The sequence below is a fragment of the Suncus etruscus genome, chromosome 2, assembly GCF_024139225.1.
Source record: "Suncus etruscus isolate mSunEtr1 chromosome 2, mSunEtr1.pri.cur, whole genome shotgun sequence".
Classification (NCBI taxonomy): domain Eukaryota; kingdom Metazoa; phylum Chordata; class Mammalia; order Eulipotyphla; family Soricidae; genus Suncus; species Suncus etruscus.
Window position 1 is genome coordinate 138,049,242 of NC_064849.1, and position 16,972 is coordinate 138,066,213.

At 36.3% G+C, this 16,972-nt stretch overlaps 1 pseudogene; it reads left to right on the forward strand.

Moving 5' to 3' along the window:
• LOC126002936 (uncharacterized) lies at positions 1-171 on the forward strand (annotated as a pseudogene).
• Positions 172-16,972: the final 16,801 nt, after the last annotated feature.

Sequence of the window (16,972 nt, forward strand, 5' to 3'; positions counted from 1 at the left end):
ATTGCTTCTCGGCCTCTTAGTTAAGATTAAGTGTAGTATCTGTTCTTATCAGTTTAATAAAAATAATGTGAAAAATATTTTTATAATATAGTATTGTATAATCCATGCAATTTATTGAGTACCATACTAAAAGTGAAAAACAGTCTGTAGAGTATCAGTTGTTTACCCAGGAGATCACACGGCCAACTGGAGGTAACAACTACTTCTTATACTGAGTCACTTATTAGCTCAGAAAAAAAAAAAAAGATTAAAATTTAAGCTTGATGTTATAGCATTGACTCAATGAACATTGCTCTCCCACTCTCTAAAATTAAAAAATTCGTTAATCAAACCATTAAAATTAAAACATCAAAGTCAAACTGATACTGATGTTGGACTATCAACTGTGAATCAAAATGAGCCTATTAAACTTGCCTTAGGAGAATTTGCTTTTTGTTAGTTTTTTTGGTTGGTGTGTTTGTTTTAAAATACAGTAGCTGGGACCCCTCCCCCCACTAAAGCAGAAACTGTGGAGAGGGAATCTTGTATCTGTATTTTAGTACATTCCAAGTGATCCTTATATGTAACCAGAATTGCTTTTCTCTTCCATATCTTTCTTGTGGGATGGAGGATGGAGGCAGACCTTACTGAACTCAGGGCTCACAATTGGCTCTGTGCTCAGGAATCACTCCTGGCAGTACTCCTCAGAAAACCATATGCAGTTCAAAGAATCAAACCAAGGGTAAGCTATGTACAAGGCTTATCCTTACAAGCCATACCCTTGTACTTTTTTGTTTGTTTGTTTTGTTTTTTTGGGCCACACCCAGCGGTGCTCAGGAATTACTCCTGGCTATCTGCTCAGAAATAGCTTCTGGCAGGCACCGGGGACCATATGTGACGCCTGGATTCGAACCAACCACCTTAGGTCCTGGGTCGGCTGCAAGGCAAACGCCGCTGTGCTATCTCTCCAGCCTTGTACTTTCTATCCATAATGTCAATATCCCTTTAAAGTCAACTATGAATATTACTCTTATCTCTCAAAGCAAGAGTTTTAACTCATGGTCATAGTACATGACTGTCTCTATGTAAATCACTAAGACACCTTCATAGGAGACTTTACTTTCTATTATTGAGCCAATGAATATGTTAATAGGATGAAAATATATAACCACATGTTTTCTTAAATTACAAGACTACAAATAACTATGGTTTAATTTGCTGTTTCCTAAAATGAGAGAAAAATGAACAAAGAAATCAAGAGTCTTTTTCTGCTCTCTACTGCTGTTATTTATTTTATTGGTTTTTACCCAGATTTGTCACCTTTGGATAATACCATATTTTCTGATATTTGCAGCATAAATAAATTATAGATCTGCACAGTGGGGTATGGAATTTAGTCTTAGTATTTGGGAAAAAATAAAATGCTAAAAGGTCTTAGTTCAGAACTTGCCAAGTTAATGTCAGAGTTACCTTTTCAAGCATATTATCATCCAACAAATACACAAAGTAAAAATTTAACTAATCCAATACATGGTAACCTTAAAGCTTAAGTAAGCACGTCAAGTATCATTAAAGCATCTCAGCGACTACCTGAACTATCTCTGTTTTACTTTCCTCTTAATGTTTACACATGTAAATAAAATGTTTCTTTGCCCTTGTTCAAATTATTTTGAGTACAAAGAGTGTTCTTTGCATCAGCAACTATTTCTCATGGGGCCAATATTGTAATTAATGAGATTTGAAACACATATTCAGAGCCAAATTTGAGATCCTAGACACAGAATTAAAGATCCATTGTTTTGTCTGTTTTTATTTCAGAAAAGAGGGAAGAGATAGGATATTTCAAGCTTCCTAGTATAAAGAATCACAATACATATACATTTTTAAGACATTTTTTTAACCTCATTCTGATGCTGATTCATTTCAAGGACTGAATTTGGAGAAAGGTAGCCAGCTGAGCTACCAGAATGCAGAATTTAGACTTTGAAAAAAAAAAAAAAGAAAAAGCTTTATTCAGATATAATATGTTATAATTAACTGATCATTAGGACTTGCCCCTTCCCCATTTTGTTAGGACACCTATGCACTATTTTCTCTTTCTGGAACTTTCATCTTATTCTTGGAAATATTTATCACTTTGGAACAGGCAGTTATGCCCCTGTCCCTGCTCTAGACTGACTTTACTTTTCATTGGTCCTAATTTTTTTCTGAAGCATTAAGATTAATAATCTTAGCATATGGAATTTTAGCATATGGAATTTCTTTTAAGACATAGCACAAAAAGACTAGCTTTTTGTTAATTAGACAATAATTATGAGTTTGAGAAGTACTATTCTAGAAGAATTACAATAAACTATTGAAATATTAAAAGATTTTCCTCGTTTTGAGATAATTTTCTCCAAAGAACAAAACTGTTCTAGTATTTATTTTTTATATAAGTGGTTTATTTTTAAAAAAGAAAAAAAAGAATGTCTCCTTATTTGTTTTTCACTTTTCACTTCAAATTAATTAATTCATTAATACTCAACATACACCTCATTAATTGGACTTTTCTACTCAGCTTTTTAAACTGGGTAAACTGAGTCCTAGAAAGATTATTTTTAATTAATGTTAGTCCATAAAGAAAATAGAACTTGTTCCAGGATGAGAACTGTGTGTTCCTGGCTGACAGTCCTGTTCCCAGACCACGAAGCCGCACCTCTTTCTCTCAGAAGTGACTATTCCACAGAGGAATGTGAGCAAGCTCTGAGATGTTTGTCACTCAAACTTTGCAAGAAATTTCACTCCCAGACAGAACACACAGCATGCTCAGATTAATAAAGAGTTCACACAAACCTACCTAAAAATGAAATCAAGAGCAATGTGGTCTCTTATACTAAATAATAAATGAAATGAGACCTCAAATTAACATTGTTTGACATCATATTACTGGTTTAATATTAGTTCATCTCAGGCTGTTTCTTTTTGGAAAACGGGTTTTGGGGTCCCCTAGCCATCTCTTCTGGGGGTTATCCAATGCCAGGCATCATACCCCAGGTCTTGGGCATATCAGGCATGACCTTCAGTTCTCTCAACTATTGATCTGTTTTCTTAACCTATTACCACAGGTTTTTTTAATTCCCAACTTACTTCTTCATAAAAAAAAACGTACCATAGATTAGGGGAAAACTGCACAACTGAAAGGTCAATTGGTTCCATCTCTTAAAGTGCCTCATCTGATTAGAACCATCAATAATTCTGAATTTAGTAATTTGTCATAAAAAAATAAAAATAATTCTGATACCCCAAAGAAGTACATGCAAGCTGAAGATAAAGAAAAATGAAAAACCAGAGCTTCTGTGTCTGGCAATTTTGCACATGTTAGCACATTTTGCAAAACAAATTCCAAGTGTTGCAGTGTTCACTGGCTGGGTTTTTGTCATTAAATGTTGAAAGTTATGTAATCAGAAGTGTGCCAAAGAGTGTTCTTCATTCAAAACTATTACTATATTTTCTTTAGTGCGTTCCTACATTCTTACAATAGTTCTTCACCTAGTAACATTATGCCAGTATCATGTCTTTTTACTCTTACAGTTGCCAAAGGCCACAGTCTCAAGGGGGAGGTTGTGCCACACTCTAAAGTTCCAGGGGTCCTCAAACTTTTTAAACAGGGGGCCAGTTCACTGTCCCTCAGACCATTGGAGGGTCTGACTATAGTAAAAACAAAACTTATGAACGAATTCTTATGCACACTGCATACATCTTATTTTGCAATGAAGAAACAAAACAGATACAAATACAATATGTGGCCCGCGGGTCATAGTTTGAGGACCACTGCTCCAAACAATGTAATTTCCTTCTGTTGGGACTGGAAACAGAGAGAGAAAGAAAAAGCACATACTAACTTGACTTTCCATGATCTTCCAACATAAATGGAGCCTCTCAACCTAGAAGGGCTAAAAAGGGAATACAGCAAATTATACTGCTCTCATATCTTACTTACTGGAAGTAGTTAAAGAACATGGGATTAAAAGTATGTTTTTAACCTAAAACTCTGTTAAATCTCTGTTTAAGACAAGACTCTATTTAAGACATTACACCCTTCTCTGTGTAGTGGAGAGTTTAGATCAAGGATACAGACCTCTCAGATATTCCTTTTTTGGTACAAAGTCTAGTGCTAAAGGTCCAGACAGATTGTGCACAATCTAGGCATCCTATATGATCTCATGAGTGAGTACCATCAGAAGTAATACCTGAGCCCAGAGCCAAGGATAAATCCTGAGTACCACTAGGTATGGCCTTTAAACCAAAAACAGACAAAGAAACAAAAATCTCCAAAGTCTGGTGTTGAGGTTGTCCAAAAATTAGAGACTTTAGAGGACCTATGTCAGTTGATTCTGGCATTCTAGAGATTTTAAGGTCATTGATCTCTAGAAGGGAGGCAGGCTCATAACTCACTCTAGCCACAGATGTAGATAGTCCATGGGAAAGGGTAGTTAAGGAAGAGCCAAGTTATAGCACTTCCTGTCTTAGAAGAGTTGTCCCTGTATCCCAACATTCCTATATTGCTGCCTTCCTTACCTTGATTATTGGGTCTTTTTCAGAGATACAAGTGCTGCTTTGTAATTGCAGGTGTTTTCTGTTTTTTAACAGACCATTTATCTTTTGTGGAACAAGAAGGTGTATGCCTATCTCAGAAATTTTCTAAAGATCTAGAGTTCCCTAAAGGGCTGTGAGGTGGTATGGGAAGAATTGGGACAACAAAATTGACTCTCATCTCAGTTCCCAATCAATGTCAGGTGCAATATAAGGCACAGGGAGCATTTTTTCCATGAATAAGACCCTGAGTTCAATTTCTGAAAGATCTCCCCAAAAGAGAGAGATGGCCACTCACACCATACCATCCTTTGTGTTCCTAGTTTACCCCTCCCATTCATCCCATCCCCTTAGCCCATGGCAAAAAGAGAAAAAAATGTGAGAGAAACAAAGACATTTAAATTGACATACATGAAACTGCTATTTTCATCAATAAAATGTGGCTATTGGCAATGTTATAAAGTTCACATATGCAAGAAGTTTAGTTTTTATAACTATGCTATAGAATCTCTCTCTATATAGACTATATATATATATGTATATATACATATATATATATACTATAGACTATAGATTATATAGTCTATAGCAGGGGTCTTAAACTCAATTTACCTGGGGGCCACAGGAGGCAAAGTCGGGGTGAGGCAGGGCCACATAAGGGATTTCATAAAAAAAAAAAGTCCTCAAACGTCATTGTTAACAGTTTTAATTATTTCTTCTGAACATGAATAAAACATTGAGTACAGATCATGAACTGTTCTTCTGAACATGGCATCTTTTGCCTATTCCTTGCAGCCAGAGACTTGACAATGCTTCTTCTCACAAATCTGAACAATATTTGACTTTAGAGAGGAAGCAGTTGAGACCCTCAGTATGGCTTGAAGATGGTCATCATTAAGTCTAGACCTGTACTTTGACTTATTGAAGTTCAATGTGGAGAATAACTTTTCACACAAATACGTGCTCCCAAAAAGGCACATGGTGTGCTTGAACATTTGGGAAAGCTTAGGGAAGCTGGGGGGCAATTCTCTCAAAAATTGCCCATGCATGTCTGCTTTTCCACTAATCTCCCTGAACTTGGCTTTGAGATCAAAGTTGCATTGCAGGTCAATGAGCTCCATTTGAAGCACAGGAGGGGCATCTTGCACAACAAAGGAAAAGGGGTCCACAAAAATTTGGAAAGTGGCTCTGTGCTTTTTAAAGTCTGCAAATCTGTGATCAAATTCCTTCTCTAGCTTAAAAATAGCATCAACATATTTCTCACCACTGAATGGTATGCCTGCATCCACAAGTTCCTTGCATGCTGGGAAATGGCAAAGGTTTGTCTGAGAGAGCTGGGATTTCCATAATACAAGTTTTGTGGAGAATGCTCTCACGTTGTCATAGGCAGCACTTATAAGCTGCCCCAGGCCTTATAGCATCTTGTTTAGTACATTCAGCTTATGTGTGATGTCAACAAGAAAAGCTAAGTCCATGAGCCATTTGTGATCACTCAACTCAGAAACAGCAATCCCATCCTTCTTCATGAAGGCTTTCACTTCTTCTCTCAACTCAAAAAATCTTTTCAGGACATTTCCCCTGCTGAGCCAACATACCTCGGTGAAATAGAGCACATCTCCATATTCTGACTCCACTTCCTCTAAAAAAACATAGAACCTCCTGTGCTTTAAGCCCCTCGATCTCATTTGGTTGATGCATTTCACAACAACAGACATCACATTGTCACACGGCAGGCATTTACTGCAAAGGGCCTGCTGATGAATAATGCAGTGAAGAGCAATGTCCTTCTCTACATCATCCTCTTCAAGTGTTTTTTGAACAAGTGCCACCAGTCCATTTTTCCTCCCTGTCATCGATGGCGCTCCATCAGTTATTATTCCAACAAACCTCTTCCATGGCAAACCTGCATTCTCAATGGCATCACACAGATGCCAAAATATCTCATTAGCGGTGGTCTGGTCATGCATTGGAATTATTGTGAGCAGCTCCTCTGTCAATTCAAAATTGCAATCAACACCACGGACATTAATTGTGAGCTGTGCAGTGTCTGTTATATCTGTGCCCTCATCAAGAGCAACTGAGTATGCATCAAAACATTTGGCTTTCTCACACAATTGATGATAAATGTCACTTGATATGTCAGAAATGCACTCTGCCACAGTGTTGGCAGAAAGGCTGATTTTGCTAAACTGACCTTTCTTTTCCGGACAGATAATATTTGCAGCCTGAAACATGCATTTTTTAACAAACTCTCCTTCTGTGAATGGTTTCCCTGCCTTAGCAATCATCTCACTAACCATGTAACTAGCTTCAACTGATGCAACATTCTCTTTGGTTGCTTTCTTGAAGAAATCTTGTTGCTTCATTAGACATGCTTTAAGACTGGCAACCCGCTTGGCTCTCTCATTTCCTTGATATTTTGCACATTCCTCAGCATGTTTAGTTAAATAATGGCATTTCAAGTTGTATTCCTTGCGCACTTGAACTTTCTCTGAGCAAATAAGACATGTGGAGATGCCCCTGTGCTCAACAAAAAAAATACTGCATCTCCCACTATTCCTGAAATTGTCTGTGCTTGTCATCAATCTTTCTCTTCACCGCAGGCTTTGATGAAGTCATGATAAAGGTATGACAAAATCTAGTTCTGTAATAAACTTCTCTCCCTTCTCTGATAATGCAAGGCCTTAGGCCTCTGATAATGCAAGGGACAGAGGGCAGGAGCAGTGGAAATGACATCTGCACTAGGCACAAAGTATTCGCGATTATTCACTTACCGAATATTCGCAATAAAAAATCGCATTAGTAAAAAAAAATCGCAAAAATTTGCATTAAACATTTGCATACCCCGAACGGAACTGCTCGGGATATGTGAATGTTTAATGCGATTTTTTTCTTACTAATGCAATTTTTATTGCGATTATTTGGTAAGTGAATAATCATGAATACTGCGATATTTGAAGGCTGGCCATGGGCCACAAAATGTTGTACGGAGGGCCGCAAATGGCCCACGAGCCACGAGTTGGAGACCCCTGGTCTATAGTATAGACTTTTGTTTGTTTGTTTTGTTTAGGGCCATACCCAGTTTCATGCAATATTAACACCCTCCCTTCTGTGTTTTCACTCCAACCTCATGCCATAAACTTTTAAGTATTAGCAACACTTACATTCATCAGTTGCTTATTATGGGCTAAACCTGTCTCTGTTCTACACAGAATGCATCATAGTGTTCTTCACAAATTTTTAGTGTTCATCTATTTATTTTGTTTGTTTATTTTGGGGCCACACCGGTGGTGCTCAGGGGTTACTTCTGACTCTGTACTCAAAAATTGCTCCTGGCAGGTTCAGGGGACCCTATGGGATGCTGGGAATCAAACCAGGGTTGGTCCCGGGTTGGCCGCATGCAAGGAAAACTTTGCCTCATTGGTGTGCTATCGCTCTGGTTTCAGCCCTGTTTGTTCTTCACAATTATAAAAGTTAATATTATTATTCACGAATTTTGCATACAATTTTACTAGCTGGCAACAATTGGCTAATTTTTCTCCCCCCTCCCCAAAATCTTCCAACCAACATTGTCCCATATCATCCCTTCTTTTATGTATTGTGATGCTAGAAGGGTAAGCATCCCAGTAGATCAAATACAGGTGAGTCCACTCAAGCGTAGTTTATAGGATCTTGCTTCACTACTGTAAACAGTAATGAACAACTAAACCCCCATTAGGCTAAAGCAGAAACAGCAAATCACACCTATTTTTCTTCAGTCTTGTCCTATATCAAATAACTCATTTCCTTCCATTTTGACTATTATCAAATGAATTCTTTGTCTTCCCATAGGCTATAAAGAGACTTGATTTGGTATCAAAATTACTCTTTTGATATTTAGAAATAAAATTCTCCTTATTCTGGTTTAAATAGGTCAGTCCCTATGTTGCCAATCTTTATCTTGCTCATTCCCCTTTCAGTCACATTTAACAGATATGTGTGAAAACCTCAAAAACAAGTTAATTGTTAAAATTTATTTAAATTTTTAATTTAAAATTAATTTATTTGTTTTTATTTAAATTATTTTATTTAATAATTTATTAAATTATTTTATTTATTTTAAAATAAAATTATTGGGGGCCGGAGAGATAGCACGGAGGTAAGGCATTTGCCTTTCATGCAGAAGGACTGTGGTTTGAATCCCGGCATCCTGTATGGTCCCCCGTGCCTGCCAGGGGCAATTTCTGAGCATAGAGCCAGGAGGAACCTCTGAGCACTGCTGAGTGTGACCCAAAAAAAAAAAAAAAAAAAAAAAAAAAAAAAGAAAGAAAACTTACTTAAAATTATTTTATTTTATTTATTAACAAAATAATTCATGATTAAATTTTAGTCATAGAATGTATACCACCCCTTCACCAGTGCACATTTCCCACCACCAAAGTCCCCAGTTTTCCTTTCAACTTCCACCCCCTCCTACGTCTGGGGCAAGCATTTTAGTTCTCTCCTTCTTTCCTTCTCACCCTTTCTCTCTCTCTCCCTCTCACCCTTTCTCTCAGCATTCTGCTTAAGAAAATGAGAATTTCAGGCCGGAGCAAGAGCACAGTGGGTTGGACATTTGCCTTCTACATCATGGTTGACCCAGGTTCAATCCCACATAGTCCCCTGAGTCTACCAGGAATAATTTCTTAGTGCAGAACCAGGTGTGGCCCAAAAAACAAACAAAAAAAAAAGAAAAGAAAGAAAGAAAGAGGAAAGAAAGAAAGAAAGAAAGAAAGAAAGAAAGAAAGAAAGAAAGAAAGAAGGAAGGAAGGAAGGAAGGAAGGAAGGAAGGAAGGAAGGAAAGAAAGAAAGAAAGAAAGAAAGAAAGAAAGAAAGAAAGAAAGAAAGAAAGAAAGAAAGAAAGAAAGAAAGAAAGAAAGAGAGAAAGAGAGAAAGAGAGACAGAAAGAGAAAGAGAGAAAAGAAAGAAAGAAGAAAGAAGCAAGAAAGAGAGAGAGAAAGAGAGAAAGAGAGAGAGAGAAAGAGAGAGAGAAAGAAAGAAGAGAAAGAAAGAGAGAACGAGAGAGAAAGAAAGAGAAAGAGAGAAAAGAAAGAAAGAAAGAAGAAAGAAAGAAAGAAAGAAAGAAGAAAGAAAGAAAGAAAGAAAGAAAGAAAGAAAGAAAGAAAGAAAGAAAGAGAGAAAGAAAGGAAGGAAGAGAGAAAGAGAGAAAGGAAGAAAGAAAGAACGAAAGAAAGAAAGAAAGAAAGAAGAAAGAAAAAGAAAGAAAGAAAGAAAGAAAGAAAGAAAGAAAGAAAGAAAGAAAGAAAGAAAGAAAGAAAGAAAGAAAGAAAGAAGAAAGAAGAAAGAAAAAAGAAAGAAAGAAAGAAAGAAAGAAAGAAAGAAAGAAAGAAAGAAAGAAAGGAAAGAAAGAAAGAAAGAAAGAAAGAAAGAAAGAAAGAAAGAAAGAAAGAAAGAAAGAAAGAAAGAAAGAAAGGAAAGAAAGAAAGAAAGAAAGAAAGAAAGAAAGAAAAGAAAGAAAGAAAGAAAGAAAGAAAAAGAAAGAAGAAAGAAAGAAAGAAAGAAAGAAAGAAAGAAAGAAAGAAAGAAAGAAAGAAAGAAAGAAAGAAAGAAAGAAAGAAAGAAAGAAAGAAAGAAAGAAAGAAAGAAAGAAAGAAAGAAAGAAAGAGAGAGAGAAAGACAGAAAGAAAGACAGAAAGAAAGAAAGAAAAGCAAGTGGGGATTTGACATACTGCAACACGTTCCATCACTGGATCATTGTGAATTATTGTTCCACTTCTGGAAATGGCTTAAAACTGTCCCCTGGCATCTAAGTCATTGCATTTCCCATTTGGCTTTCCTTTCCTCTTGGATCATTATAGTTGACTGCTACTTTTCCTTCTCTTATTTTTTGGCTTCACTTCCTCCTTCTATTGTTTTAGCTGTTTTTCCTCTCTTCCCTTTTCCTGTTGTCTTTCTAGTTGGGTGGGGCCTAGATCACTCATTTATGGTTTGGCTCTAGAGTCTTGGTCTCGGGGGAGCATAATCATCTGCCAAAGAGACCCAATCCCCGAGGTATCAGAAGAAATCACCCAGACACTAAGTATTCTGAAACTTTTTTTCTTTGATTGTATATTAAAATAACACCCAAGGATACACAATTAAGAAAAATAAATACATATATAGATATAGATATATGTATAATCTCATCTTTTTGGCCTAAAAGCCCCAGACCACTCTGAACTCTGACAGCATCAGCATCAATCAAAGCAAACAATGAAATCAACTTTGGTTACTTAGCATAATAGAAATAAACTTGTAATATTCTATTAGTGAAGGATCAATGTCTCGTGTCTTGAAAATAAACATCAGAGCTTTGCCTCACCAATAATGTACAGCATGAGACCATTATTTTGTGACAACATTCGATTACATTGACATCAAGACAGATTTATTAAATTAATAAATAGTACATGATTTTTAGCCTTTCATCCCATCCTATGCTCTCTTCCTGCAAGGTGATCTGAAACACTTCATCTTTGATTTTGTCTTTGTTATCTTTGACCTTAACAGGGGGTTCTATTTTGACAATTAATGCACAAATGAATTTTCAATATACTTTTTCACATGGAAAAATCTTAATTGGTTATTAAAAACAAAGTTGATAATCCAAGTACTTAAATTGTTCACTGTTAAAATATTTCACTTGCATAGAAGTTGAAGAGGAAGTATTTCAGATATATACTGAACATGGCAAGAGGCAAAGGCTCATAGTTTTCACTGCCTCTTTCTCCAACTTCTATCCTCAAGGCCTTTGCCCTGACTATTTCCTCTGCCTGGACCATCCTTCTCTCTGTTCTGTGTATACCTAACCTTTTCTCATTCTGAAGTCTGCTGGAGTGACATTTCAACAGCTAAGTTTTCTCTGAGAGCAATTTCCCAAGAGCTTACTCCTCCATTCTCAGTCACTGTTCATTCTGGTGTTGTTTTATTTATAATCACATGCCTTTATCTAAAATGTTTTTGGTATGAGTTTATCTGTTGACTTGTATACTTCTTAGGGACAGTGGTTTTACATTAATCCCAATGTAACATGACCAGTTACCCATTAATATTCCAAATACTGCATGACAATCATTTTATAAACTTTTAAACATAGCACTATAGATGACCAAGTAATCACTAGATGGATGAATGTATGGATTGATGGATGAATGGATGGATAGATGAATGAATTGATGGATGTCTCTAAAGTAATCACCCATAAATAATCAACTTTCGTATATTTTTGAACATAGAATCTCTTCCTTTCTGTACTCTCCCTACAGTCTCTCCAGGCTTGTATTTTTAGGAACAATTGGATAGAATACACCTTCAATTTTTAAAATGTGCTTCTTATTCCAATTTATTGTTTTGACATCTAAACCAATTTAGCAGAAATTTGGTGTACAGGACATGAGAGGGAGAATATATCCTTCTCTTTTCTATCATCACAGATCTAACTTGCTTCGAGTTCCAAGTAGCTTAATCTTGCTGACAATAAGGAAACAGTAGCACACAGTCAGCAGATTAAGATTTAGTAATAAGCTTTCATCATGTCACTCTCTTGTTTCAAAAACCTTTTCCTCACTGCTTATAGGATAACTTTCTCTCTCTCTCTCTCTCCTCAGATTTTCATCCAATCTGACCCATTGGTACCCAGATCCTTCAGTGCATCAGAATTATTTAAGCAAAAACATCTTCAGATTTTTCTACTGGTCAATCAGCACTTAAAATGTTTTTCTTTTTTTTTTTTTTTTTTTTGGTTTTTGGGTCACACCTGGCAGTGCTCAGGGGTTATTCCTGGCTCCAGGCTCAGAAATTGCTCCTGGCAGGCACAGGGGACCATATGGGGCGCCGGGATTCGAACCGATGACCTCCTGCATGAAAGGCAAACGCCTTACCTCCATGCTATCTCTCCGGCCCCACTTAAAATGTTTTTCAAAACTGCTTTTAGTAATTGGGAATCTTGTGTATGTATGGAGGCAAAAATGTAAGTATTTAAAAACAGTAGTATAGTTTATTAGGTGATTGAGCCAATAGGCTGAGCATGTGCACAGCACGTTTGGTGTAACAATATAACTTATAAATTGCCTTTTACTTGAACTGAACTTTCCCCATGCCTTGTCTCTCAATGAGATACAAGGGTAGAGATGTCATCACTGTGATGGCTTAGCAATGAGCTGATGTCTTGCCTTCATCACATGCATCTGTTTTCTCTTATTCTCTGGTAGCAACTAGAGATGTCAAATCCAACAGCTTCTTCATTGGTGGTATGTGGTCAATATGACAGAATAATTTTCAGTTTCACAGATTTGTGATGAATATGAGAATGCTGGTATCTTCAAGTCACTACTTCAAAGATGTTTCCCAATGTCCTTGAATTCTAGGGAAGACATTCTCTCTTATCTTTAAGTATTGATACAACATAAGTAAGTGCTTTCCCTCATTGAATCAGCAATAGAATGGGAAAAAATTAGTTATCCTCCTCCTCATAATAAGCCTACATATACTTTAAGAAGTCATCAAGTAATACTCTTTTCCCAAATGAACAATCAAAATATGTATTTGCATAGCTAATATCACAAACGGTCTAAGCAAACAAACAGAGCCATTCTCCAGTGACTACTATTAGCTTGTAGCTCATGATTTAGGCTACTGCTCTGGGGTAAAGCAAAAACATCTTCAGACACTTCTACTGGTCAATCAATACATAAAATGTTTTTCAAAACTGTTCTTGGTAATTGGAATCTTTAAGTATTTGTGGAGGCAAAACTGATGTCTTTAAAAAATAATATAACGATCCATTCAGAAAACATTTTTTGGTGTTTTGGGCCACACCCGTTTGATGCTCAGGGCTTACTCCTTGCTAAGCGCTCAGAAATTGCCCTGGCTTGGGGGGACCATATGGGATGCCAGGGGATCAAACCACGGTCCTTCCTTGGCTAGCACTTGCAAGGCAGACCCTTACCTCTAGCGCCACCTCACCGGCCAGTCAGAAAACAGTTATTGAACAACAAAGTGTGTACTGTTGAAGAGTACAAAATTCAGTATTTTTCTAAGCATTTAAGGCAATGCAAACAAGAAATTTGTTAAAAGTGGTAGCTTTCATCAAGAAGTTTAAAGTAAGTATAAAACAATACTGACTTTATCATAAAGTGGGCACAATGCTAAAGTTTGAATGTGTAGAAATAAAATTTCTTTCTTTGAGGTGCTCATGATCTAGAAAGGCATAAAAAAGTTTTGTATGTTTAATATAGTCTTATAAGTGTTATGAAAGATGTTGTTGGTACCTAGCACTCTGGGGGCAAAAATGAATGCCATTATCTAGAGCTTCTTTTGTACTTTAGTGGAGCCTTGACAAAAAAAGACTTACCTTAAGATAAAAAAAAAAGCCAAAAACATTGTGGGGACTCAATTCTATGGACTGAATGAGCTCATGGGATGATTGAGCTAATGGGCTGCATATATCTACAGTGTGTTTGGTTTATGGAGGCCAGGGTTCTATCCCCAGCACCACCTGGCCACCCAATGGCCAAGAGTGATCCTCAAACACAGAACTGGGAGTAACCAACAGGTATAGCCAAAAAACTATTAAAAATCCCTAAATAAGTAAATATCTTTATTAGAAAAATAGTCAAGAGCATTTCAAAAAAAGCAATCTGAACAAAAGCAATGGGGTAAAGAAAGATAATGCACATTCTAGAAACTACAGGGAATTTGCATTAATTGGGTATCTGGGAGTCAGTTGGTGAAATAAAGTGAAGAGTACACAGAGGTTTATTTCTGAAGAGTGTTGTACGAGTATCAAGAAAAAGATTGGATGTTTCAATCCTTGAATAGCTTTGGGAAGCCACTGAAATATTTCAAGGAAAGAATGACCTGATCGATGTGCAATTTAGAAAAAAAAAGTACTATGAGCTATGAGAGAGAGAGAGACAGAGAAAAGAAATTGGTGGAATTATAAAGGATAGAAGTGAATATTGATAAAAGAAGGACTCCAGATCAGTGCAATGAGGGAATGGAAAGGAGAGGACAGAGAAGATGTGGCCTGAAAATGAAAAGCTAGGGCTGTGGTATATATATATATATATATATATATATATATATATATATATATATATATATATATATATATATATATCTACTTTAGAGCCAGGAGTATCCCCTGGGTACCCCTGGTGTGGCCTCCTAAAGCAGAACAAAGAATAAAACTCCTCCCCTCAAAAGTGTTGTTTCTGGAAAAATAGAAATTCTAGGATGGTGATGAAAAATATTTCAAAATGGAATTTGATGTGAGAATCATGGGGGAGAGATCACATCTGGTGGTGCACAGGATTTCTGGGCTCAAATATCACTTCAAGTGGAGTTTGGGGGACTATATGTGTTGCCAGGTTAGGGTTAGGGTTTATTTAAATACTGGCGTATTTCTTTTACAAACTTGTTCATAATACAATTGTTTTTCCTTTTCACAGTTACAAAATTGTTCGTAACTGAATATCAGTTACATAGTATATAACATCCTTCACCAGTGCAAACTGGAGCTTTTTATTTCCCAAAATGGTCGGACCAGTTGTCATTCCCACCAGCAGTCCCTTCTCCCCACATATGTGCCAGCACTGGCTGTTTTTTTTTTCTTTCTTTGTGATGTGTGCTAGTCTTTCTGATGTGAGATGCTATCTCACTTAGTTTTGATTTCCATCTCCCTGATGATTAATGATGTGGAACATTTTTTATGTGCCCTTTGGCCATTTGTATATTTTTCTTCCCGTTTTTGGATAGGATTAGATGCTTTTTTCTTGTTAAGTTCTATCAGTGCCTTATATGTCTTAGATATTAAACCCTTATCAGATGGGTATTGGGTGAATAGTTTCTCCCATTTTATGGGCGGTATTGGTATTCTAGTCACTGTTTTCCTTTGAGGTACATGAGCTTCTTTGTTTAATGTAGTCCCATTTGTTTCTCTTTGCTTCCACTAGCTTGTTTAGTGATGTCTCATCATTAAACATGCCTTTAACTTCAAAGTCATGGAGTATTCTATCCTATCTATTATTTCCTTTAAGTATCTTATGGTTTCAGGCCTGATATCAAGGTCTTTAATCCATTTTGATTGGGCTTTTGTGCATTGCTTTAAAGAGAGACTTAAGTTCATGATTTTTTATCTACTTGACCATTTTTCCCAACATTATTTGTTGAAGAGGCTATCCTTGCTCCACTTTATATTTCTTGCCCCTGTACCAAAGATTAATTAATCACACACACACATATATATATACACATACATACATATATATGCATATATATACCTGAGGGTCAGTCTCAGGACATTCAATACTATTCCATTGATATGAGAGCCTATCTTTATTCTAATAACATGTTGTTTTAATGACTACTGCTTTATAGTACAGTTTGAAGTTGGGGGAAGTGATGCTACCCCATCTTGTTTTTCCCAAAGATTGCTTTAGCTATTTGTGTATATGAATTTCTGCAGTGTTTGATCTATTTCTTTGTAAAATGGCATGGGTATTCTTTTGTTTATTTGTTTCTATTGGCAGTGCTCAGAGGTTACTCCTGGCTCTGATCTCGGTAATCATTCCCGGCAGTCTTAGAGGACCATATGAGATGCTGAGGATCAAACCCAGGCCAGTCAAATGCAAGGTAAAAGCTCTACTAATTGTGCTCCCCCGGCCCCTGCATTTTATAGTGTGTTGAGATATATGCCATTTTAATTATGTCAGTCCTCCCAATTCAGGGGTAGGTGATGTGTTTCCATTTCCTTGTGTCCTCTAGTATTTCTTGAAGCAATGTTTTATAGTTTTTTTTGTTTAGATCTTGCACCTCTTTATTTAAGTTGATTCCAAGGTATTTGATTTTCTTAGACACAATTGTGAATGGGAATTTTTAAAAAAATATCTCTTCCTTCTCTCATTAATTACATATAGAAAAGATGGATTATTATATTAATTTTGTAGTCTGGCACTTTACAAATCTATTGTTTCTCGAAGCTTTTTTGTAGAATCTTTAGGATTTTCTAAATATGGTATCATGCCAACCACAAACAGTGAGATCTTAAATTCTGCCTTTCCTCCTGGATACCCTTGATATTTTTCTTGCCTAATTTTTATGGCAAGTACTTCCAGTACTATAATGAATATAAGTGGTTTTGAATAGATTGAAAAAAGTTCCTTCGATTCCCATCTTCTTGAGAGTTTTCAGCATTAATGGGTACTAGATATTATCAAATGCTTAAATGCTTTCTCTGCATAAATGTTATGATCATATGATTTTTATTTTTTCTTTTATCAATATAGTATATTATATTGATTGCCTTGTGTATGTTAAATCATCCTTGCATTTCTGAGGTAAATCCTACTTGGTCATGGTGTATGAACTTTTTGTTGGATTGCTGGATTCTATTAGCAAG